Genomic DNA, 24287 nt, shown 5'->3' with positions numbered 1-24287 from the left:
AAGTAACTGGTTATTCTCACTGTAATGTCTGTGATTATCTTATTATTCATCCTTCTACTACCAATACTTAGCACATAACAGATAGTCAATAAATAGTGATACTAAGGCTATAATATTTTTCTCCATTTCTAACTCAAGAGAGAAAGGAGAAAGAATGAGAAAAAGCTCAAAACTTGAGATTCTAATGAAAAAAAAAGAAAAAGAAAACACCTCACAAACTTATATAACAAGTTCTCCATTTATCTCTTGTATTTAATATGATGGTCCATACAATTTCATTTTATTTATTTCAATTTCTGCATTGAATCAGAGGTTTTATTTACCTACAAAGTAATTTCTCTTTACCCTGAAACTCAGGAATGTTAAAGTAAATATTCTCAATAGTCAGAGAATATTTAATTATTGTCAATTCTGCAAAAGAGAAGATTGTCAGTATTAGAGCAAAATTTTACTAAGAACATTAAGAAGAAAATGGGGAGGAAGGGCAGCATACTAGAGGAGCCTAGAGTCCCTGTGTATATAAAACATTTCAAGTTAACAAGCTCAGTCTGCTTTATTTTTCAGTTGAAAACCTTTCTACTCTGAGTTCTTGGACTTGTCTGTAACTTGGTGTGCCCTGACTAAACTATTTTTGTGCCAAGCACATTGACAAAATGAGTGGTGTTTGCTTACATTCCTTCCAGTATGAAATTTCTAAGATTCTATTTTTTCTGATTATGTAATTTGCAGGTAATTTGAGCCTTTTATATGTCCACAGAGATTATCAGTGGATTGGGGAACATGCCCTCCATCAGCTCAAGCCACCTCATTTTTGTTCCTGTCCTGGCTTTCTATTTCTGTCCCCTTTCTCTGAGTGCTGTATACGCTCCTCTGTCTCATGAGCTGGGAGTCTCTGTATTTGCCACAGTAGCCAAAACTCAATAGAATCAGAGCTCTCTGGTCTATCCTTTCATTTCTGCTGCCTTTAGAGTTTAGAGATTTAAGAATATGAGGATAAATGTTCATTTGGGGTAAAAGAATCCAAATATATAGGGGTATGCCTCAGGAATTCACTAATGAAATTTTTTAGATGACCATTACTTCCTATCATTTCTTTAATTGTGCTTCCGATTATCCTAGATATATCAACCAGCACTCTCAGAGATTCATCTTTAAAATGAAGAGGTAGAATTATATTTTATGAAGGCACTTTCAACTTTATTCAACTATGATTCCATGATTTTAAAAGCAATCTGACTGTCATTTTAGGCTGATGGTCACCAGGGAAAAAGTGAAAGTCTATTCATAGCTTAACAAGAATATTCTAAATGTATACACTATACAAGTTAATAACAAGCACATTAATATATGATAGTTAGCACATTATTAATTGAGAAGTTATAATGATGAGTAAGGAAGGAATTTCTAGAACTTTAAATATAGTTAGGTTAATATTATTTTGATGATATTTGTTTATGATTAAATATTTTAAAATATTATTTTCACAAAACAATATATTTGGAAAGCTAAGAGTAATTTGTATGCAACATATGTCTTTTCCTAATTAAATATTTAAGACATGAAAAAATCTAATTTTGGCATAAAAGGCTTCCATGTGCAAAATTTTTTAAAAATCTGGAAGTATGAAATGCTTAAAATATGAAGAATGGAAATATAAAACAAAAATCTACATAGCAGGATAGGAGGACAAACAAGTTGGAAATATTGCCTTTTTAATGTTTTATCAACCACACAATTACTTTGTAGTTCACAAAAACCAGAAACTGCTAAATCTTATTATGAAAGAACGGTTTCCTGAAAGTAAGCTAAGGAATTTAGGAATGATACATATCAAGGGAAAAAAAAACATGTTTCTTTAGCAAGTGGGAGACATGAGTCAGGTGATAACGTTCTATTGCAAATATCTTCATGGCTTCCCACCAAAGGACTGATGTATATTTAATCACTTTATCTAATGGATGTGTTTTCTCAAGTCACAGTTACCCATTAGGAAAGCTCATGCTCTGGTTCAGCTGAGCACTCTGATTACATTTCCTGACTTTGTGGTTTCAGAGAGCCAGAGCCTTTGGAGAATCCCAGGGCTGTTCCATCTGCCTTTGCTATGGACAAGCGAAATCAAGATCATCCTAATCATTAGGCTTAGGGGCTGGGTAGAAAGAACCACATGGATTCAGGGTGCCCAGAGCTTTCAAGTCAGGGACCCATAAAATTAACTTTAATTACCAGACAACAGATTTTCTTTTTTTCAAAATGCCTTACTCTTCCTGATCAGAAGCATGGCAACAAATCTTATTCTGGAGTATTAAATAAGTACTGTGAAGCACATTATCAACATACACGATAACATCTTCAAATGCAAAATAATGCAACGAAATTTGAAAAGGTTCTTTTTCATTCCAGTCTAGTGTGCTATAATGTCTACAGTTGTAAGATACCTTAGAAAAATACAAGAGGGTTATACCATATCATGAACACTATTCTGCCCTGTCCTCCTTCCATGGCATATTCTTAAGAAGCATACAGAATACTGAAACTATACTTGACTTCTTTAAAAATAAACTTATACTTCTCGGATGGGAAAAAGTACTAACTTGGGATATTGGTAAGTTTTATTAACATATGTGAATAGGGTATCGGCTCTATACAGCTCTTTTATTGATTCATAGAAAACTTAAATAGATAAATAGATACTGATCTGAAGTACTTTTTTCAAAAAAAATTATAGTGGTAACATATACATAACAAAAGTTGCCATTTTAACCATCTTTCAGTGCACAATTGAGTAGTATTAATTACATTTACAATGTTGGGTATGTTATTCAACAAACAGTTGCTTGGTTGATGTATGCTTTCATTAGCCATGAGACAAAAAAAAAATGAAGCATATAAAATATGATCGAAATATTAAGTAGAATTCAAAAGGTAAAACACTATGACAAATTAATGATGGAAATAAATAACCAACCTATATGAGAGCTAGGGTGCAGAAAGACTGAAACCAAAATCAAATAATCCATTAGTAAGGACCTCAAATCATATACTGAAATAAGGAAGTATTTAGGAAAGCCATCCTCAATCACAGAATATTCATCCCTAAATTGCAATGTATGTGCTGCTTTTAAGAGCATCTTCATTAGAAGTTTAATGAATTGATTAAAAAACTATTCTGCTTTAAAATGTGATCATTTTTGTTTTTAACTGTAATAATCATAAAAAATGACATTTTCTTCCCACATAATTCTAAAGAGACACTGAGACCTTCCTATTAATCAAACTAAAAAAATAAAGTGAAGAAATTCCAAATCAGAACCTATTACAGGAATCTGAAATAATTTCCACCTGACAAAGGTCTCCAGGTCTCAGAAGTGCTCTATTCTATTGTCTCCATCAATTGAAATTTGGGGGTAATTTCTTTGCAGATGAGATGGGCTACATCTTTGGCTTTCAAATGAGGTGTATTAGGGATTCTTTAGCCTGAATTGTTTTCTCTAAACCAAGATTTAAAATTCTCAAGGACTTCATCTATCTCCCCATTCTATGTCATATTTTCAATACACAAGAGATTCTGACAATATAATAGGAAAAAAACAGAACCAAAAAAAAAAACCTTCTGAACTGCTGACTACAGGGTAACCTGCCATATCTTTGATCTGGCATAGAAGGCTTTTCTATACCTGGTGTTGACAACCTATCTCTTCCACTATTAGCAGACTGGGCTCCAACTATACCACTCTACATCATGGTTCCACAAATGGAAGCCAGAATGCTTTTATGATTCCTGCCTTCTCATGATATTTCCTCTGTCTGAACAATTTCTCGTATTCTCATCACCTGAGTAGTTATCTATTGATTTCATCTCAACAGCTTTTGTATGAGGCGGTCTGACCTCATCTTCTACCTTCCTCCAAGTACAAACTCAACTCTTCATCAGCTTTCCTTTCCCCCATTATCCTGTTCCTTTGGGTTCCCAGGCATTCCTATTGCAGACTTTTTCCTATAATGACACAGTGCAGTAATCAGTTCCCATGCCTGTACCCTTCAACTAGATTCTAAGCTCCTTAGATAGGAAATTTGTCTTAGTCATTGTCTCAGTTCCCTACTTGCTACAACAAATGAACAATAGATTAGCTAAAACAACAGGAACTTATTGGTCCCCAGTTTTAGAGACCAGTAATCCAAATCATGGTGGTGGCTAGAAGGCTTACTCTTCCCCCCGCCCCTCCCCCCCCACCAAGGTCAGTAGCATTTTGGCTGGCTGGAAACCCTTGGGTTTTAAGCCAATACACAGGTTCCACCATCTTCAAGCATCGGGGCGGCAGCACTTTCCCTGAACTATGGGGCACAAGGCCCACCTCCTCCAAGTGTCTGGGCAGAAGGCATACCCCCTCAAAATACAGGGGTGAACCTACCCTTTCCACACATATGGTTGTGCCAGTTCTCTTAACCTGAGGAGATCTCTTTGGTCTCAACCTCACCTTCCATGGTTCTGTCCTTGAAGTTATTCTTCTTTCAATTAATCCCTTCCCTGGCCCTTTCTATCCAGGCTGGCAAGGTTCTGCTCATACACATCTTGCAAAAACCTTTGCTTTGCATGCAGTTCACAGGGGCCCAGACAATCAGACAACAGAACCTTCCACAGATACTTCCTACATAACTGTATTTTCAATCCTCACTTCCACTGAAATGGCCACCTAGGTCTATATTCAGTTAAACCTTCACATAGAACCCTGTTCTCCAGGTACTCACTTTCTAGCAGCTCAGGGAGGCTGATAAAGCTGCTTCTGACCCTGGTCTCAGAGCCCACAGTTTCTGTAGAGGTTCAGAATTTTCCAAACCATTGATTTCTGGTTTCTTTGTCTGTAGGAGTTCAATTCCGAATTTACCCCTTTCATCTTACATTTTACTATAAGCTACAGGGAGAAACCAGGTTGTACCTTCCATACTTAGCTTGGAAATTTCCTCAGCCAAATTCATTGCATTCAAGCTCTGCCTTACATCCAACATCAGAACTCAATTTTGCCAAGCTCTCTGCCACCGTATAAAAAGGATCTCTTTTCTTCCGGTTTCCAAGGCCACATTTTCATTTCCTTCTAAGGCCTCACCAGAAATGTCCTAAATGTTCACAGTTCTACAACATTCTGTTCATGATGAATTATGTGTTCTCTAAGACTATACAAACTTTCTCTACAGCCCTCGTTCATTTTTGAGCCCTCACAATTCTAGTCTCTACCAAGTACCCAATTCCAAAGCCATTTCTACATTTTAGGTATTTGAAATAAAGCACCACATTTTCTGGTACCAAAAACTGTTTTAGTTTCCTGGTTGCTGAATCAAATATCAAGCAATGGGATGACTTAACCAACAGGAATTTATTGGCTCCCAGGTTTTGGGCTAGGACAAGTGCAAACCCAAGAAGATATCAAGGTGATGCTTTCTCCCAGAAGACTGCAGAAGACTGGCATTTTGGGGCTGGCTGCTGGTAATATTTGGTCCTCAGCTTCTCTTTCACATGGCGATATATATGGCAGCCTCAACTCGTTTCTCCTCTTTCAGGTTCTGTTGACAGTTCAGCTTCTGGCTGTTTCCTTTATCTTTCTCTCTTCTTTCCCTTTAAGGCCTTCAGTAATAGGATTAACTCCCATCACCCTAACTGAAGTAACCTCATTAAAAGGTCCTACTTATAATGGGTTCATACCCACAGGAATGGATTAAGTTTAATAACAGGTTTTCTGGGGTACATAGCTCCAAGCCACCACAGCCGGCTACCCACTTTAGAGACCATACTGTGAAGTATAACAGCTATAAATTAAATATAATAATAAACATGGGCATAGCTAGTCATTGTAATTAAAGATTTTCCTGATAGATTTCTGAAACGTACCATTATAACTTTTTTCATATTAATACCTTCTTAAAGTGATTATTATTTCCTAAAGATGTATAATTTAGAAGGATGAACACTAATCTGGAAGCTTCAAAAATAGTATTCAAGCTTCCGTGTCCTAAATGTACTTGAAGAGTTTTTACAGCACTTTATAATATGTGAACAATTTGTATACAAGAAAATTTAAGGTATCTTTTTTATAATGTTATAATTAGAATACAATATTGATAGTTAGAAATTTATTTCTACATTTGCTGATAAGAAAAATTATTTAAATATTGCTATGTGATACTTTCTTCAATACCCTGAAATGATTATTTGTATAATACATTAAGATAGAAGTTAGTCTCTATGTATGGGTTTACAAACCATTGTAGTCCTCAAGTGTACAAGAAATTAAAGTTTATAATCTCAGGACATGTAATACTTTGGGGGAAAATGAAGATAAATATTGTCAATGATTGATGGAATATCTGAAAATTTTAATGAAAAAGTCCATAAAGTCCCATCTATTCATCATACACAAAGGAAAAAGGGGCAATATTCCTTTGCCCATGTTAAATATTATGTCTCTATTTGCTGGAGTTAACCTTGTATTGAGAGCACAAAATCATTACAGTCCTAGATGATATCTGGAGTCACTAAGGTATGGCTACAGAAGAGGTTCCACACCTTTTTTAAAGAGCACAGATTGAGGGGGCATTTCAACTCTCTGATTAAATACATGTCTATCTTCCAAATAATATCAACATAGTTTAGGAAAGAGGGCATAATCACCTTGGTGCCAGGCAGACTAAGTTTGAATTCCCTGATTAGTCTACATAATTATCTGTGTGATAGTATGCAAATACCAAATAAATGAACTGGAGAAAATATCTGTGTAGAACTGAAACAATTTATGTAAAGTGCTGTGGAAGTTTGAGGATTTTATGGACCCCAGAAAAATCACATCCTTAGAGTTAATCCATTCCTACGAGAGTGAACCTATTGTGGGTGGGACCTTCTGATTAGATTACTTCAATTAAGGGCCTTTTTGATTATATCCCTTCAGTAAGGCATGATCCAGGGTGGGTATAACCCTCTTACTTTGTTCCTTTATAAACAGGATGAATACAGAGAAAGACACCAAGAGAAAAGTCCAGAAGCTGAGAGAGAAAACCCTGGAAGCCAATTCAGAAATCAATGCAACACAGAAGCTGAGAAAAAAACCACAAAGCAGGAAGTGGAATGCAAGGAAGCCTGGAGGAGGAGGGAGAGCCCCAGCAGATGCCACCATGTGCCTTCTCATGTAAGCATTGAGTCCAAGATCACTAGCTCCCAATCAGTCTTTGGGGACAAAAGCATCCCTGATTAGGACATTTTCCACAGACTCAGAACTGTGAGCTTGTAAATTAATAAATCACCATTGTAAAAGACAACCCATTTCTTGGTATATTGCATTCTGGCAGCCTAGCAAACTAAAATAAGTCCCTATCATAACAGCTATCCCTATACAAAATGTAATTTTTAAATGATAAATTATGAGTTGGTCATTGTTTTAGTTTCCTAGGTTGCTCAAGCAAAAACCATGAAATAAGTTGGCTTAAACAACAGGAATTTATTAGCTTATGGTTTTGAGGCTAGGAAAATGTCCAGATTATGACAATGATTTCTACCCAAACTGTGGCATTCTGCAGCTGGCTGCTGGCAACCCTTGGTCCTTAGCTTGTCATACGGCCAATCACAGGGCAATGTCCCCTGCTCTCCTCCTTCTCTTCAAGATTCCATTTCAGCATCTTGCTTCCTGTGGCTTTTTGTCTGCCTGAATTTCATTCTCTTATAAAAGACTTTAATAAAAGGATTAAGACCCATCCTGATTAAGGTAGGTTACATCTTAACTGAAGAATCCTCATCAAAAGGTGCTAGTTAAAATGGATTCATACCCAAAGGAATGGACTAACTTCAAGAACATGTTTTTCTGGGGTACATACAGTTTCAAACCACCACAGTCAATAAAAGTAAAACCTCATTAAAATTTTAAGTAGTAGTTATCTGTTAAACTTGTATTTTATAAAAACATTTCCCCCCAGCATGTTTATGGCTTTGGTCTAAAATTTAAATCTGCAGTAAAAATTTAATTTGTGATTCCAGAGTGAGAAAGAACTCGGTTCATGTCCCATCTCTACTGCTTACTATAGGCATATCTCAGAAATAGTGCAGGTTTGGTTCCAGACTACTGCAATGAAGTTAATATCAATAAAGCGAGTCACATGAAATTTCTACTTTCCCAATGCATATAAAAAGTTATGTTTATACTATATGGTAGTCTATTAAGTGCATTTGTACCTTTCTGGTACTTTGCATTGGCAGACCAGTGACAAACTAAGACAGAAATTGGCTCTAGGAGTGGGGTTATTGCTGCTTGCAATTACCAAAAATGTGAGAATAGCTTTATAAATGGGTAAGGAGTAATTTTTAAAGGAATTGTGAGATGCTTGATAGAAAAGGTCTAGATTGCTTTGAAGAGACTGTTGGTAAAAATACAGATGCTAAAGATAGTTCTGGTAAGGCCTTAGAGAGAAATGATGGCTGGAAAGAAAGTGATCCTGCTTTAACGTAGCAGAGAACTTAGCAAAATTGACTCCTGATGTTAGATGGAAGGCAGAATATGGAAATCATGAGCTTGGACACTTAGCTGAGGAGATTTCCAAATTAAATGTGGAAAATGCAGCCTGACTTCTCCTTGCAGCTTATAGTAAGATGCAAGAGAAAAGGGATAAGCTGAGAATTAAACTGCTGGGCATCAATAAACCAGAGGTTGATGATTTGTAAAATTCTAAGCTTCTAGAAAACAAGCCACCAGAGAACAGTACCCCATCTGAGGACTTAACTAAACTTAGAACTTGTAAGGCAGGACTGGAAATTCAGTTATCCAGGAAGCCTTGTGGAAGGTCTTACTGTTTGATGGCCTGGACCCCTCTGAATTGCATGCAAAACCAACAAGCTATTTACAACATCCTTATTAATGAAACCACTGTCAGCCTGGATTAAAAGTGACATGGAGGAGAAAAGATTGAAGGAAAAACAGCTTCAGTAGGAAAACCGTAGGTGAGGTCTGGACTTGGGACATGTTCTAGGACCGGGAGAGGGACTCCACCCATATGTGCAGAATGTGTGAGTTTGTCCAGGCATTTGAAGATGGGAATTGCAGCCCGTTGGGCCTATATGCCAGAGTTTAGGGAAAATGTTGCTACCACTGCACTCTACTAAGGAAATTGAGACTGTCCCCCAGAGATTGGGGAAAGTGTGGCCATCATTCCAATGTTCTTGAAGCATGAGGCCCAGACTCAGCTGCCACCCAGATGCTTTATGAGGGTAGAAACAAGAAGGTGGCCACCAGGCAAACCCATGGAAAGGGTTGCTCCCCATGAGGCCCCAAGGAGAAGATGTCATTTTAGAGATGACTGTCAGACTGTGAAATCTAATGGAGTATGTCCTGTATGTTTTCAGAGCTGTTTGGGACCTGCAACGCCTATTTCCCTCACAATTTCTCCTTATGGTAATGTAAATGTTTATTCTATGTCTGACCCTCCTTTGGATATTAGAAGCAGATAACTTGTTTTCTAAGTTTCACAGGTCTACAGCTGGGGGAGGACTTTCTGCCCAAAGGCAAATTGCATGCCTATAACTGATTTCTATGATACTTTGTACTTAGCATTGTTATTGCAATGATTTAAGGCTTTTTGAAATAGTGTGACATATTGAATATATTTTGCATATGGAAGGAAAGAACATATCTTTTGCAATTCAGAGGGAGGAGTGTGACAGTTTAAAACTATTTTATGAATTTCAAAAACAAAAAGATTACATGTTTAAACTAATCCATACCTGTGCCTGTGGGTGTGAGACTCTTTTGATTGGACTACATGAGGAGTGACTCAGGTTGAGCCTCTGACTTCTTTCTGGGTCTGACATAATCAGAGACACAGAGAGAGGCAGATACACACACAGGAAAAGGGAGCTCTTCCATACTTGATCTGGCCATGTGAGAGAAAGGACTTCAGGTCCACCCACAGCTACAGAAAGGCAGGAAAGTCCCAAGAGATTGAGAGAAGAGACCCAGAAAGAGACATACCCTATGCCGAGAGCTCCAGGAGATGGTAAATTCTAGATGGAAAGGTACAGACCTCAGCAGAGATTGGATGCCATCTTCTACCATGTGGCTGACCACCAGGATTGCCAGTGAGAAATCTTCTCACCAGAATAACTTCGGTGAGAAAGCATCTCTGATGGTGCCTTGATTTGTACATTTCATGGCCTTGGAACTATAAGCTTTTACCTCAAATAAAATTCCCATTATAAAAGTCAGTCCATTTCTGGTACTTTGCATTGGCAGCTCTGTGACAAACTCAGACAGTGTACAATAGTATTATGCATAACAAAGCAATGTATATAACTTAATTAAAAATATTTTATTGCTAAAAAATGCAAACCATCATCTGAGCCATCAGCCAGTCATAATCTTTTTGCTGGTGGAGGGTCTTGCCACAATGTTGATGGCTGCTGATTGATCAGGGTGGTGGTTGCTGAAGATTGGGGTAACTGTGACAATTTCTTAAAACAAGACAATGATGAAGTTTTCCACATTGATTGACTCTTTCTTTCATGAAAGTTTTCTCTGTAGCAGTCAATCCTCTTAAACCCTACTTTTGCTTTATCAGCTAAGATGTAATATTCTAAATGACCTGTTGTCATTATAACAGTATTCACAGCATCTTCACCAGTAAATTCCATCTCAAGAAACTACTTTCTTTGCTCATCCATAAGAAGCTACTCATCTGTTAAAGTTTAATTAGGAGATTACAGCAATTCAGTCACATCTTCAGGCTTCACTTCTAAATCTTGTTCTCTTGCTATTTCTATCATATCTGCAGTTACTTCCTCTGCTGAAGTCTTAAACTCCTCACAGCTATCCATGAGAATTGGAATCAACTTCTCCAAAATTCCTGTAAATGGATATTTTTACCTCCTCCCATAATCCATGAGTGTTCTTAATGGCATCTAGAAAGATGAATTCTTTCCAGAAGGTTTTCAATTTACTTTGCCCAGAGCCATCAGAGGAATCACTATGGTAGCTATAACTTTACAAAATGTATTTCTTAAATAATAAGACATGAAAGTCAAAATTACTCCAATGGATGTTGTATAAGTAGGAATGAAAACAACATGCATCCCATTGTACATCTCCATCAGAACTCTTGTGTGACCAGGTGCATTGTCATTAAGGAGTAATATTTTAAAAGGAATCTTTTCTCTTGAGCAGTAGTTCTCAACAATGGGCTTAAAATCTTCAATAAACCATGTTGTAAATAGATGTGCTGCCATTCAGGTTTTATCATTCTATTTATAAAGCACAGGCAGAGTAGATTTACCATAATTCTTAAGGGTCCTAGGATTTCTTTTAGAATGATGAAATAGTATTTGCTTCAGTTTAAAGTTACCATCTGCATTAACCTTAACAAGAGAATCAGCCTGTCCTTTGAAGCTTTGAAACCAGGCATTGACTTCACCTATTAAAGCCCTAGAAGGTATCTTCTTCCAATAGAAGCCTATTTCATCTACAATGAAAATTTGTGATTTAGTGTAGCCATCTTCATCAATTATCTTAGCTAGATCTTCGTATAGCTTGCTGTAGTTTCTATATCAGCACTTGCTGCTTCATCTTGCACTTTTAAGTTATGGAGTCAGCTTCTTTCCTTAAACTGCATAAACCAACCTCTGCTAGCTTCAGACTTTTCTTCTGCTGCTTCCTTACCGCTTTCATCTTCACAGAATTGAAGAGAGTTAGGGTCTTGCTTTGGATTCGGCTTTGGTTTAGGGGAACACTGTGGCAGAGTATCTACTAGCTCTGGCCTTAATATGGTAATATGATGAAACCTACATAATATTGTTTCAAATATATTTTATATAGTGTTTTGGTATATAATATTCAAAAGCTGAAGAGTATGGCTCTTTTTATAAAACAAAGGATGAATTTAATGTATGTTAGTATGTCTTACTTTCTGCCTATTTGAGACAAGGATTTTTCAAAAACCACATAGTCAATATAAACATGCTCTGGAGAAAAATTAAGATTCGATAGCAGGGAAATGGATGTGCCTTAAGCGATTGGGCTCCCGTCTACCATATGGGAGGTCCGGGGTTCAATTTCTGGGGCCTTCTGGTGAAGGCAAGCTAGCCCACAGTGGAAAGTTGGTACAGGAAGATGACACAACAAAGGGAGACACAGAGGAGAGATAGAGATGCAGCAGGCCAGGGAGATGAGGTGGCTCAGGCAGTTGAGTGCCTCTCTCCTACACCAGAGGTCCTGGAATCGGTTCCCGATGACTCCTAAAGAGAAAGACAAGAAGAAAAAAAGACAAGCAGACACAGAAGAGTGCAAACAACAACAAGGTGGGTGCAGGTTAGAGGGTGGGTAAATAAATAAATAAAAATGTATTAAAAAAAAAGATTAGATAGAAGCTACAGAGTAATAAGTAGAAGAAAGAAAGTGATTCCTGACCTTCCTCAAACTTATACCAGAAGACGTCTGATCAGGAGATTTGGACTCTGAGATACAGTGAGTGTTAAAGCAAGGAGAGTATATAATTCAGTGGCAAAGATATTTTGTTGTTGTTGTCGTTGTTTTTGTTTTATACAGGGCTTCACTTCTTTTAACTATTGTTTTAGGTAATGTGTTGAACTGTTTATAAACACAAAGATGTTCACGTCATTTTTTCAAGACAGTAAGAACTTTACTCAATGGCCTTGAATTTTCCTAAATACTCAAATTTTTCATTTTCTGATAGATATCTAATGGGAAAAGGTGCGGCCTTATGGACTTGACCTCCACAAGGACTGACTAGTGGTAAAAGAAATATTTGTGTTATAAACTCTAACCTCCAAACTTGAGTTTTCTGCCTCGAAGTCTTTCGAAAACACTTGAAAAACTGAGTAAAAAATTATTGTCTTCACTAAGAAGTTAGGAAAAGATGAGAGAAGATTTCTGAAGATATCTTATTAAAATGAATCTAAGATTCTGAACTAGTAGATATCACTGACTTACTAGACATGGAAATGAGATATTCTTTTGTCTTCATTTATCTGCTTATTTGTTCATTCACTCAAGTATTTTTGTGCCCTGGGGTGTGTGGGGATTATAACTGTAGCAAAATAGAATTTTTGCTGTACCTAAGCACATCGTCTACTGCCTAGGATCAGAAAATACAGTCCCTGAATCTATTACCTAGGTAATCAAGAAAACAGTTTACTTTGGAAGGGCTTGTCAAATGGATAAATGAATCCCCAGGGAAAATGAAAGAGTGAAAAAATATATATAGTTACAAAGTCTTTCCCAATCAGGAATCCCCTAAATTGCTAATATACTCTTCCAGCAATTCAAGAATTTTAATTCTAGTATACAAACAAATAAGCTCTGAATAGAGGGTTAATGAAAGGAAAGGTGAATTTTCAGATTAGGGAATGTATGAACTAAAACCAAGACACAGGTGAGGAGGGTAAGAAGAAGCTGGAGGCAATCTTAGACTCTGTATTTGCAATTTAAAAAAATCATTAGCATTTCCTTAAAAATGGAAGGAAGAGAGAGTCAGTAGGACACCAAAGTCACGGAGTTTCAGTGTGGCAGCCTTGGCAGGTTGCAGGTGTGTGTTCCCAGTACCTACTTTGCTGGGCAGTACTCATTGATATCTATGCAGTACCACTATTTCATGAAAAATAATTGTACAATAGTCATAAAAACTGAATCAAATATATAAAATATTAATGTACTCTAACCACTGTTTTAATTTACAGAATTGAAACATTTAGAGATACTCTCAATTATAACCTCAGTCACGTTAGCACCTTCCCTCCCCCAATGGTAATAAGGGCTTCCAAGAATCTAATCAATTGCAGATGGGAAGAGAATATACAATATTTATATATATGTAAGCCAAAAAAAATAGACAGCAAGATTAATTTTTATGGAAATTAGAATTTCCCAAACAGTTATTCTAATTGTGTTGTATCAAGAAAGGGATCCTGTAAAGTAGGGGAACACACATCATCTCTTCCCAAAGTTTGTCCCAGGCAGGTCACTGTAACATTGGCTTATCATACAGACCCCCTAGGCAAGGTCAGTAATCTTTTCCAAATGCAGAAAAGGCCCCTGTCTTCTCTGCTTTCAACTCAGCTTTCTGCACTTCAGCCCTACGGCTTCCATTCTGTTCCATAAACACATAAAACACAGTTGAGGGCTTTTGCAATTTCTGCTCCGTGGGACTGCAGTGATTTTACAGTTGCACATGTATTTTTCCTCACCTCTTTCAGATCTCTGCTCAAACATAGTTTTGGAGTCTTTTTATTTAAAAAATTTTTTTTTATCCAATGCTGAGGGCTTTTTTTAACTTTATTTTTAGAGAAGTTTAGATTTATATTTACAGAAAAATTATACCAAACATGTAATTCCAATATAATACCCCTGACCAACACATAAACACATATTTTCTCCTATTATTGACATCTTAGATTGACATCTTAGAGTTTACATTAGTTACAATTCTCTCTGTCCCCTTCTCCTGCTCAGGATATTTCTTCAGTGTATATTATAATACAATGGCAGGTAGTAGTGAATAACAGTTTATCTATCTCTCTCAAACTAGCACAAAAGCTCCATGTTCTGATCACTGCTCTATATACAGAGTCCACAGTAGCAGCTGAGAAAATAGTCAATAAATATTAGCCTGAAAAAGGAAGAAAGAGATAAAAAGACAAAGGAAACAAAGAAGACATTACTCTTAAATTCCCAGGAAACCTAAAAATGCTGAGAGGAAGAATGCTGAAAAGTTTAGCAGCTGACTGGAGGGCCTCAGCATCCCTTTGCCACTGCCCTTGGCACTTCTGCCAGCTCTTCCCTCCCCAGAAACCTCAATGGCAACAAGACCAAATTGGACGCCAGCTTACACATTTTGGAGGCCTGCCAGATAGGGCTTGATGTTTGATCATCAGCTCAGAGAAAAATCAGGTGGAAACCTTAATTCAATTAATTCTTTCTCACTTCAAGTATACATATTGAGCAAATAATCCAAGAGATAACTCATTTTTATGAAAGATTTGGGTTTTAGCCTTATTAATGCATCAACTTGATTACCCGTTAAAATACGCTGACTCTTCTGTGCAGAGAGAGGAACTGAAACTTTTTGCAGAAAATAACTAAGAGAGATGTTCCTGTTGTAAAATATACCCCCGACTGTTTAAGCAGGACCCAGTACTGATAAAAAGCTAGGCTTGAGAGACGTGGGGTACTAAATCCTTGTTAATTTATCCCTTCTATATTTTTAGAAAGTAAGCTTTCAGTAAAAATGAGTCTTTTTTAAAAAATGAAGGTTGAGAACATTGTTGTGCAATACATATGCATCATTTATTCAGCAGATATTTATTAGAACGACTGCATGTACGGCACTATACAGAGATACCAATGTGAACAAGCTATGGTCCCTACTCCTAAAATTCTAACAGTCTAGTGGCAAAGCTATCAATCCACAATCACCATGGCAGATTCAGATAAAACAAAGAACTCAAGGGCCCAATTTTCTAAGCTTTTTATATTTCACCCAAAGCACAGATGTTAAAAGCAAACCATCTGCACTAGAAAATTACTATATGTATAATGTAAAATGGATTAATTTTCCAAAAATGATTTCAAAACCATAAGAGTAAATATCTTCAAACATCAATGTTTAAGAAATACTTTGACATAAAACGTTGACTCTTATTTTTGTGACAATAAGTACTATAATTTAGGATACATTTTCAAGATGTATCTTGAAATCAAGACTAAATGAGTGTATCAATCTGTGATACTATAAATAGTTGCACTCCCCTAATTAAGAATACCCAAAATCTTAATTTCCTGGATATAAGAATCCTTCAGATGAACACTGCCTTCCTCTTTCCTTATTCTGCACAAGATAATTCTGCTTTCTACACTTCTCCATCCCCTAACACTTAAAACACGTGTGTGTAACTTCATTCACTATTTCTTCCCTATTTCATCACTCATTGCTGAATGAACTTCACCCTAGGCAATTTCATACTCATAACCCTTTTTAATGACACTATGCTTTTTTCAACTCTTGCCTAATTTGGGAAAGGTCCTTTGCCTGCTTTGATTCCTTCATAATAAAGCAAACAAGCAAATATTCTAATCATGGCCAAATCAAGTAAGAACAGTACAATAGCACTATTAGACCAGGAAGGGAAAGTCGCTCAAGCTGTAAAACACTTAAAGTATGTAGAGATTCATTTCATAATGTCCTTGGCCAAATCAAGTAAGAACAGTACAATAGCACTATTAGACCAGGAAGGGAAAGTCGCTCAAGCTGTAAAACACTTAAAGTATGTAGAGATTCATTTCATAATGTCCTTAAATGTCTACCTAAATCTCCATTTTGTTTAATATGATGCTCTCCCCAATATTCAGTATTCAAGGTGAATATTTAAACAATATGCAATCTTTCTTTTCTGGTTCTCTAGTATTGTAATTACATGGTTTCCTATGTTTAATTGTAAATGTAGATATTTCAGATTCATTATGGGTTTAAAGGCTTTTTTTTTGGCGGGGTGGGGATACTTGCTAACATAACCACAGATTTATCTCCGTGGGATATGTGCAAGCATATTCTTGGGATATATAAGATTTTCTCTCCTTTAAAGGGAATATGTGTGCTACTCAATTTTAGTAATCACTGTGAGTCTTCGAAAAGTTAGGTAACTCCTGAGTCTCAGTGTCCTCACCTGGAAGAGCTGGGGGGATTGGAAATGAGCATTTGCAAATCACTTAATATACAGCTCAGCATAAATGAGACCTCTATATATGAGGCTATTAAATTAATGGTAATATCAGTAATATTAACAAAATACAAATTTTGTTGTCATGAATTTTCCCTTGTGGTAGGAAACCTGTTATATTCATTTTCTATCTTAACCAGGCCCCTTTCTGGCAACACATTGTCTTTTTAATTGAGAAAGACTTATGGATTGCTAAAGAAAACAATACATAAAACTATTAAATTAGTATCCCTAATTTGATTATTTGATTTAAGATTCTGATTTTTATGCAAGTTAATGTGTCAGGAGTGAAATAAAGTAAGTGAATGCATATTTTGGCAAATATTTCCCTCCATGTTCAGATATCTCATTTGCCTATTTCCAAATTCAGAGTGTATTTCTGAATATTTAATTATTGGAGTAAGTTTGATTTTCATACATAAGTGAGGAATTTCAGTATATATTATTTTTAATTGTTCCCTATAAAAATAGATACTAGATTTTGTAAAATGCTCTACTAGGACATCTTACAGGTCACTTTTCCACTAAACTGCTCTCCATTAATGTGGAATTCTGATCTATCTAATTAAAAAATACAAAGAAAATATAACTTGGATATTTTAAAATTTCTTCACTTTTGAATATTCTTCCCATGTTTTCCTATTGTTGAATTTTTAGATACTTTATATAAACTATTTTTACATAGCCTATAACAGAAAACTTTACATACATTAAGATATAAAGAATTCCAAACAGAATGGGCCTAAATTATATATGCATCTTTAAAAATAGTTATGGGAAGCTGCACCATGAGTATTCATTGGAATAGGATTAAAAAGTTAAAGGAACAAAGTTGAACTTCAGATGCAGTATTGTTTATATTGAAAATAAAATTAAAGTACATTTTGATAAAAGTGCACTAAGTTATCAAATGTCCAGCTACCATTATTCAACACCTACTTACCATGTATGAGACAATAAAGTGGCTGTTTTGAATATGTACTTTTTAAACTATTTTTTACAGCAATCCTTAGAAGTAGAAACTAGCAATTTTACAGTGAAACTACTTTTGAGAAGCTAAAGTATTTAAGACCACATGTTGAGTAAGAGAAGTATCTAGCATAAAAGATTTTTTTCACTAATTTGAACACAGATTGCTTGTGTTTTTAATACTTTCTAAAAATATTTTAAATATATTCCAAAATATAGTATAAAATACGAACTTTCAAAGGTGCTTCTCTGCATAGCCATTCTACAAGCATACATTCTTGAAGAATCTGACGGATGATATCATGGGATTGTAAAATCCTTGTTTCCCACTGACCCCAGAGGATGCTACTTCCCTTCTCCCTACTTAAATTAAGTTGAGCCAAGTATGGATAGTAAAACAAGAAAAAAATATATGATATAATATGTGTAATATATAATATGCAATATAGACTATATTATACATAATGTGTTAAGAAGGAAAAATTTCATCATTCAACTTTGTAATGTTTTGATCCTTGTAGGGATCATTCACAAAGATTAGTCCCATAATACTTACCTAGAAGGAATGTTAGCTATATATCATCAGCCAGAGAAAGTGAAAGCATAATTTACCAATAAAATATTTGATTTCTCTTATTCAAAATCTATTTATGGTTAATACATTTATTCTTACCTCAAGCCCTAAAGGAAGTAATGTCCTTTAGATTTGAAAGAATAATCATTTAGAGGAGCTGAAAGCAATATACAAAGGATTTTTCATTATCTTATAACATTTCTATATTTTTCCCTGTTTTATTGTTCTGTATGGATTTGAACACCTTATTTCTTTTTTTTATCAATTTCTAATTATTGACCCTCAAGAAGATGACATATTTAAATACTTAGATTCTAAAATACAGTTTATGAGGAACTACTAAAAAAATCACAGAAAATATATCCAGTGAAATCACCTCTATTTAAAAAAACCAAAAACAACGTATGACATAGTCGGTCAAGTCTGGTATATAACCCAAAGAAAAATGCATAATAAATCTCAATAAAAATGTCCCTATGTTAATATTTGAATGTATCTGCTTCATCTTACCAATCCTTCTTTAAAGGGTCAGAACCCAATTTTCTAGTTTCTAATAGTTTGACCTAATGGTGGAGTGAAATTTGCATTACTGGTGTATATATATCACATTTAGAAGACAAGATGTACGAGAGAAGAAAAAGGAAAATGGCATTCATTGCAAGTCCGAGGTGCTAAATTAATAACATTGTAAACATACTCACTTCCACTAAATTTCCAAGTGAACAATCATAGGTGCAATTAGAGTTTTGTTGTATTTTGATAAAGGATTCAAAAAGCTTGGTAAAACATCCAAGGAGACATTTTAAAGAAATTTTTTTTATCAATAATAATTTCATATTTCATGCAATATTTCATGCAATAAAAGTAAATCATAAAATGAATAGCAATGAAATTACACTTCTAGTAATGGTAAGCTTTAACAATGATATATGGCATCGTTAGCTCCCTGTTACATCTTTTTAATTACACTTCCTGTATTAAAGAAACAAAAACAGCATGTTTTTGACTTAAAATTCAATTTTGCTTTTTTTTTAAAAAAAAGAGTAGAGGAAAGAACTATTTTCTTTACAGGGGGTAAAAAGAGAATAATTTAGTTCTATATGTAATGCCAACTTGAATATTTCTTAGCAGATTGATTGAGTTTCCTGGCATGCTTCAAGGTATTCCCTCCTCCTTCCGCTGTCATAATCTGGCATTTTTCCTGACTACCCAGAAAGGCTTCATTCCTTCAAACTTCATTCTACTTTAGCTGCCAAAAACTGATGGCTTTCCCTGTTGCCTAAAGCCACTTCCTTCCAGCTATACAGAGAGTAAGTAAAACCTTCAATGAAGAAATTTTCTTTTGCAGGATGGCAAGACACCAAATCTGTTCTCTTCTAGCCCACAGATGTATTCTACCCATATTCTCTGACTAATCTTCCAGAAATCATCATTTGAAAATTATTTTTATGCAGTCATTTAATAATCATTTCATTATAACCTTGCCGTCTTAAGTAGTAATTTAACACCATGAGATCTGAAGGAAGAAGACACAGTGTGTCTGTGTCAGAATAAATTAGCTAATTTGTGATGAGTAAAATAGAGGAGGCCATCCTCAGTCAGCATACAGATGTACTCCAACACATTACAACAACCACAATGCATCATCTTAATAGCACTTTTAACAAAAATCTCTGGTGGCAATACATGAAACAATTTAGTCCTTCAAGACTAAACAGGATTCTCAAAAATTTTTGCCAAAAATCACTGTGGCTGGCCACTTGCTAGATAAAAATAAACACCATTAATCAAACTGGTAACTGAAAGCTACATTCCTAAATAAATGTTAGTAGCATAAACATTTATTTGTTCAGTATCTTTTAAATACAGTTGCAAGAAATAACAGGGGAACATGTTACCATACAAAGAATATATATGTGTGTGTGTGTATATATACATATATGTATATACATGTACATATGCATATAGATTTCAGTATAAATATGATGCCAGCATTAATCAGCATGAATTCTGAAGTCACCACCACCACCAAATTACAGTGCTGGGTCTTTACAGATTAGTCCCCCTTGCATGGTGAACCTTTTGGATTTGTAAAATAATTTGCTCCTTGGGCCTGGATTATACACCAAACTGGATCATGAAGGTTTTACTTTGACAAGGTGATCAAGAACCATCTCTCTGAGGAAGAGACTTTGAGATTGAAAGTTTGATATGGACCTAGCCATTCAAAGAATGGGAAGGAAAGTCTAAACCCTGGGAAGAGCATATGAAAAGACCTCAAGGAGGGAATTGATCTTTGTACTCCAGGTACTGAAAGACCAGAGTAGCAGGAACATAAATAAAAAAGAAGATGGGTCCAGATGAGTTTGAACAGCTGGCCTGGTACAGAGCAAGACCTGTATGTTATAGGTAGGAGTCTGTTGTTATTAATCAGTGTGGTGGATTGAGTTACGTTCTCCAATTTAGACATGTTGATGGTCTTGAGCCACACTCCTATGTGAAACCATTGTAAGTAAGGTCTACTGAAGATGAGATTTTAGTAAAGGTGTGGCCCACCTGGGTTCCTGGAATCCTTTATAAGCAAAAGAAATCCAGATAGAGTCAAGAAAGCTGGGAGTTGGAGGAAACTGGAAGTCAGCAGAAAACCAGAATTAAAAGGAGGGGGCATCACCATGTTCGGTGGCAAGACAAGAACCCCAAGGATTGTCAACTGGCTAGAAGCTACTGGTCCCGGGAGGAAGCAAGCCTTCTAGCCAATGCCTTGATTTGGATTTCTGGCCTTTGAAACCATTAGCCAATACATTTCCATTGTTTAAGCAAAACCATTGTGTGGTATTTGTCATAGCAGATCAGGAAAACTGAGACAATGGTTTCTGTATTCTGTGGTTATTATTTTCTCTGTTCAATCCTGAGCAAATGAAAGTTTTTAAGGAGGCTGATAGTATTGCTTTATATGAAGAGTGAATTACAGGGGAGTTTGAAGGTGGAGAGACCAATGTGGAAGCTGTAACAGGATTCCAGGTAAATTGTGATGATGGCCTGAATTAAATTGGTGGCAAGATACAGAAAAAAGAATGGAAGGGGTACATCTGAGAAGTAGGACTGAACAGAGATATGTTTGGGAGATAAGATTTACAGAGCTCAGTATGGTCTGCATGGAGATGAAATGGAGTCAAGGTGAGAGCAATCAAAGGTGATTTGAACATTTGGTGAATGGTCGAGCCATTTTCTCAGATTATGCAGACTGGGGAAAAGGATCTGAGACAGGATTTTAGGGAATATTGTAAGTTATCACTATCATAAGATATCATGATATTTACAATGATCCATTCACATTCAATAATTTTAAGCTCTTATACATGGTCATGCTCTTGGCTTAGAAAAATAATATGTAGATCTTCAACCTTCCACATACATAATAGGAATTAGATAAATATTCTTTTTATAATTCATACAAAATGCAAGGTTCTGTATTTTCCTTGCCTCAGAGAAATTAGATTGGTCATACAGAATAAGGTGAATAGAGCCTTGCTGAATCCAGCTCTGAATTTTTACTTTTTCTGTGCTGACAAAACTCACTTCTTCAACAGGTAGCAAAAAAAAAAAAAAAATAGGAGTACCACAGAGGGCTCCCATGGTACCTTCTGGTCCTAGGAGAGGAGAGGAGGCAGGCATTAGGATGCTTTTGGCAAAGAGCCAGACCTGACTCATCTCTTTTATGTAGAAGCAGGTACCCCAGGAGTCTGTCTCTGCACCATAGGAATCATGACATATCGTATACACAGGCTCTGGAAAAACAGGTCACTGTGCCCAATGATTGCACTTTTAAATGATCTAAATGACCATTTCTAATTTTCTAGATCATCTAAATGACCTAAGTGATCTAAATGATTACTTCTAAAAGGGAACCAAAAGACAAGTATTTTTAAACACGTGCATAATAAAAGAATTTATCTTAAGCAAAGCTATTATCAATTGCTTAAATAGAGGGCACACCTGGTGTCATATTTTGCCTAGCATTTTGTTGTAAATAGGTTATTTTAACTATGATGATTCCATACATAGGGATCAGATGAGTCTAGCTTTCAAATAATAAAGCTTTTAAAAATTCTACTCACCGTATTTTCTAAGAAAGTGAATTCTAGTGTAAATTTTTTAAATAGTGAAAATAGAATTTGAAGAGTTCAATAAAATGGACAGCTTAATTGTTGGATTTGGTTTGCATATTATATGTAGATGTTAAAACAAAAATCATGAAAATAAATTTTACCAAGAGAGAGAGGGAGAGAGAGACATTTCTCCTGCCACAGAGAACAGAAATAAAGAACATTAATCCTGTTTCTGAAAAGAACTAACCTCGGAACACTGACTTCACACTCAGCAACTGACAATCCATCTTTCTTTTGAAAGATTATGTTGATTTGGTCTTCATCTTATTGAAGTGAGTTTTTTTTTAATTCCCTAAGCTTCTATCATATGAAAAGTGCTCTTAGCTTCAGATGGGAAATAAATTATTATGAAGGCGGCAACTTTTTTTAAAAGTACTAAAATAATGAGTAAAATTTTTGCTATTATCACTAACAAAAGCTGGGACTAAAGGTTTTAGTTTGGTAATCTCGCTTTGATTTGATTGTCTCTAATACAAATAATGAAAATACCCGTTTTCTCCTAAAAGTAAACAATAGTTTTAGCATAAGTCGATAAAAAGGTAAAATGATTCTGGATATTATTTGCATTTCACTATAAAATTCGTTTAAAAAATTAACTGCTTTGGGAAATTGGGGCTAAGCAGCCTTTTGTAAATCAGTTGTTTGTGTGCTGTTAAGGGGTGCGGCGCTTCGCTCTCCCCACAGGTAGTATCAGTTGGTTCTGCACGCTCAGCTTTGCTGATGGGAAATATAACACATGCTTTTTCCTCGGAAAGAATATATGACCTGCCCCTGAAACCGAAATGCATCTGACAACTCTGCTAATGCAGACTGAAAGAAAAGCCAGTATACCTTCAGGTGTCGCTTGCCTTTACGTTCCACTTTTTCAGACTTTGGTAGCAAATCCACACAAACCCGGCAACCAACTGGCCTTGCAACTGAAAATAGTGGCTTTTCTGGCTTCTCTACCTCCCATTGCTGGGACACCCCCTGCGAGCCCCACCCCCACTCCCTTTCTCCTCCCCTCCGCCTCCAGGCTTCGCCCCTCTCTACTTTCCAGGTGGCGTAACACAGAAAGATGGCCAGAACAGAGGAAAATGGACACAGGTGGGTGTGGCGGTTGAGGAGAGCACTGTCGCCTACCCACCACACCGGATGAGCTGGAGAACGCGACACTTACTTGCAAGCTTGCCCGCTGATCAAGCCCACCTGCAGAATCTGGCCCCTGGGGAGGTCGCGGGCTCCCAGGAACCCTTCCTTGCTCCGGGTCCTCTTTCCCTCGGCTCTCTCCCTGCTGCTTCTCCCCGTCTTTCCTTGGGCTCCTGTTGCTCCGCGACCGTCAGCACTACCAGTCGCAGTCACTCACCCAGGCTTATCCCAGCCCCAACCAGCCGGGTCGATGGAATTGGAAACCAGACACCCGCACCTGGAGCACAGGCAGGGGCCTGCCGGGATACTGCGCTCCTCCTTCCAGGGCGCACCCTGGGAAGCCGAGCCCCACCCCTCCACCCGCAGCCGCGCGGCTCGCTCCGCGCCCTCCTCCCCGCGCCCTCCTCCCTCCACTCCTGCAGGAGGCGCAGGGCGGCGACCCCGCCCAGCGGCGCGCGGTGGCGGTGCTGCAGCCTCGCCACAGTGCGCTGCTTAAGGCGGAGGCCCGGGTCACACCACCTCCCCCACACGCCACCCTTCGGGTGGGGCGTGTGTGTAGTCAGAAGAGCCTTTCCCTTCCCTCACCCCCGTCCCTATCATCCTCTCCCTCTCTTGTAGCTCAGCAGAATCTACTGACATTTCCGAGAAGCCACTTAGTAAGGTTTGGTGGAGAGTAGAAGAGGAATCGGGCGGTGGT

General features: G+C 36.8%; 1 protein-coding gene across 2 annotated transcripts in view; it reads right to left on the bottom strand.

Annotated features, from left to right (window-relative positions):
• The window catches only part of SCN9A (sodium voltage-gated channel alpha subunit 9), a 189953-nt gene extending 166038 nt beyond the window's left edge, over positions 1 to 23915 (bottom strand). The window contains exon 1 of one of the 2 annotated variants that reach the window (XM_058300702.2): positions 23622 to 23915. The gene's annotated coding sequence lies outside the window, so the exon portion shown is untranslated. The remainder of the gene's footprint in view (positions 1 to 23621) is intronic. The other variant, XM_071216330.1, reaches the window with a different exon arrangement.
• Between the last annotated feature and the right edge of the window lie 372 nt (positions 23916 to 24287).

Source organism: Dasypus novemcinctus, chromosome 7, assembly GCF_030445035.2.
Source record: "Dasypus novemcinctus isolate mDasNov1 chromosome 7, mDasNov1.1.hap2, whole genome shotgun sequence".
In the NCBI taxonomy this organism is placed as follows: domain Eukaryota; kingdom Metazoa; phylum Chordata; class Mammalia; order Cingulata; family Dasypodidae; genus Dasypus; species Dasypus novemcinctus.
Note: the sequence above shows the minus strand (reverse complement) of the source record. Positions and strands in the feature narration are given on the sequence as shown.